Source organism: Eptesicus fuscus, chromosome 19, assembly GCF_027574615.1.
Source record: "Eptesicus fuscus isolate TK198812 chromosome 19, DD_ASM_mEF_20220401, whole genome shotgun sequence".
NCBI classification, from domain to species: domain Eukaryota; kingdom Metazoa; phylum Chordata; class Mammalia; order Chiroptera; family Vespertilionidae; genus Eptesicus; species Eptesicus fuscus.
In genome coordinates this window covers 17,243,017-17,246,260 of record NC_072491.1, presented here as the reverse complement: position 1 = coordinate 17,246,260, position 3,244 = coordinate 17,243,017, and positions in this window count along the sequence as shown.

Here is a 3,244-nt window from a genome sequence, read left to right as displayed (position 1 = left end):
TGTTAGCATGTTGGAAAGCTGTTTAAATGGATTCATCTAAATTCCCAACATTACTCTCCCATGGAGAATTTTATTTATGCACATCTATCATCCTTTTGGGATAGCAGTTTGTGAGCTTTAAGCCCTAGACCCGTGGTCGGCAAACTGCGGCTCACAAGCCACATGCTGCTCTTTGGCCCCTTGAGTGTGGCTCTTCCACAAAATACCACGGCCTGGGCGAGTCTATTTTGAAGAAGTGGCGTTAGAAGAAGTTTAAGTTTAAAAAATTTGGCTCTCAAAAGAAATTTCAATCGTTGTACTGTTGATATTTGGCTCTGTTGACTAATGAGTTTGCCAACCACTGCCCTAGACCAACAGAAAGTTTATAAATCAACCTCAGTGTGTCTGTGATAACTCTTCTCTCCTGGCAGCAAAGAAGGCTGGTGCCCAAGGGCTGAAGGGGAGATCTGAAAGGGGGGGGGGCGAGTAAGAGAGATCCACACATGGAGGGGAAGCCAAGGGCAGGGAAGAACACTGAGGCACATTTTGTTTATGGACTCCATCTCAGGCCATCCCTACCTGAATTATTTTCTTTCTTTTTATATATATATTTTTATTGATTTCAGAGAGAGAAAAGGCGAGAAAGAGAGAAACATCAATGATGAGAGAGAATCATTGATTGACTGCCTCCTGCATGCCCTCTACGGGGGATCAAGCCCACAGTCGGACATGTGCCCTGACCAGGAATGGAACCCAGACCTCCTGGTTCATAGATGGATGCTCAACCCCTGAGCAACACTGGCTGGACTGTACTTTAATTATTTTCTTGTAAACACTTCCATGGATAACAAGATGGCATAGATCCATCCTTCTCCAACCCTTCATCCCAATTTCTATTACTCCTGGGGGAAATACCTACAATATTTTATAAATAGTTTTAAATTAATGGTTTTAATAATGTGTCATTCAGTGATTAGTGTATGGAACTGCCAAATTCTTTTGCTCCAAAATTCTGGTATGTGGGGGTCAGACTGTGATGGAACCTGGAGAAGTTTTCCTCCGTTTCTTCCATGCTTTCCTATTGTTCATGCTTTAGTCTGCAGGACAGTCATCTTTTGGGGTTCATGGGCCTCATCTGCATTTGGTTGAGTCCCTCATGTGCATGCTAGTTACCCCAGGAAAGGGTCTAAAGCCCGTTGCACCTCTCCATATGTCCAGAAATAAGGGGACATTTTCCCATTCACTTGATGTTCTCAACCCATCTTCTTTCCACTTTAACTTTTTCAAACCTAGAAGCTGTCCCTTTTATCTTCCTGTGGAGGTTCCTCCCTTCTCCAGCCAATCTCTTCTTTCTTCAATCAGAGCCTCCAGGCTGCATAGCTGTGGGTATGCTATTTTCTGAAGCATTATACTTTACATAACAATTTTGGTCAGAGCTTGTGTTTGCCAAGTAAAACTATGCCTCCTTTTTAGTTTGTGAGTGTGTGTGTGTTCTTTGAAATTGCTCTAACTGCCTGTTGCTGTGATTTTGTATAGTTGAGGTTAGCGAGAGGAAACTTATGTCCAAAAAAAGGACTGTCCATGTAAAGAAGTTTTGATCTCTATTTTTAATTAATACCCATGATAGTGTGAAAGCAAAAATGAGCTGTTCCTAGAACATCTAAGATATTTTGAGGCAATGATCTTTAATGGTGAGCTACACTTCAGAAATTGAGAAGGATTTCATAAGGAATCTGAACAAAATTTCTGCATTGAATAAGGGTTTAGAGTCACATAAAGGGTTTGACAGAAGTCAATGTATGTCTTGTGATTTATATACGTAAGGCATGTAAACAACAAAACAAAATATAGACTCCTTTACAAATAATGTTGGGCTCCAAGCAATGTAGTAGACAAACGTTCACATTAACATCTTTATCTAAATCATACATAAGTAATGAGGCAATATGAATCCCACCGGGGCAAAAATGAACTCTGGTGGAGTGAAAAAATTCTCAGATGTTACAATGGTTTGTGGTTGGGTAAAACAGATAACATGTATCTGTGGTATTTAAATCTCATGAGGAAAAAGAGAGAGAAAATTGCAGGAAAGTCTAAAAAGGCTCCTTGGCAGGGGAGTGATAATGAAAATAAAGTTGAGGAACACTGAGACCTCTGATAAATTGGTGAAATTATTGAAAGTTCACTTCTCCGACATTTATCTGTTCTTGTTCTGAAGTTTAAGCTTCACAAACAGAATTCACTGTGTGGGTCCTGCTGCTTTGATGTTAAGGAGTTGTGTCATTTCTCACAGCTGTGATATTGTTGGTGTTTCTTAGATGGTATGTGGGAAGAAGGCTACACATGTGTAATTCAAAATGGCATTTTCTAATGGTTCACTTGACTGAACCACATTTGACCTTTGCTTTGGCCTAAGAAAACCTTAAACGATGGGACTACATTGCCACATGTCACCACTCATCATTTGTAAGACTCATAATTTCCATGCCTGCTCAATCTTCAAGATCGAAATCAAGCATCACCCTGATTTTGAAACTTAAATAGAGCTTTAGTTGTCCAGAAAGTAATTGTTCCTTCTTCTGAGCTGGCAGTGTAGACTACCTGTCAATTACCTCACTAACCACACTGCATTATAGTATCTGTTTCTCACCATCTCTACATCCCGGGGCCCTGCCTGCTAACCAGTGGATGTATCAGTGATGGAATGTGATGTTAGAGCTCAGTAATACTTGGGGTATAAGACGCAAACTTACCTCAATTCCAATGGAAGCGGCAAAATAATTCTTTTTTATTTTTTTGCAGAATTTTTATCAGCAAAACTTCTGCATTAAAGTGTTTCAGTGTCCATCTGCAACAATCACAACCCTGCAACATTTATTTGCAAGTGGCATTGCTATTTTATTTAAACTGCAAATGTTTAAAATCAAATTAATTTTCTTTTTCATTCTCCCTACCCCTCTCCCACCTCCCCTTTTCTGGATAATGGCACCACAATTTGCCAGTTGCCCCAAATCAGGAACCTGGAAGTCGACTTGCCTTGTCCCAATTCCCTCCCACATCAATCTCTTTTCTACCTCTCTAATATTTCTTCAATCTTTCCCCAACTTCCAGTGTGACAGACACAGCCTCATCCAAGCATACCCCTCACTGGCTGATGTTCGATGTTTGCTATGTGCACAGAGGCACGGTTTATTTCACACTCTCCGCAGGGGATAGGTGCTGGAGGTTGTGGAATTGCAGTTCGTGCTGTTTGGAAAGGAATGGA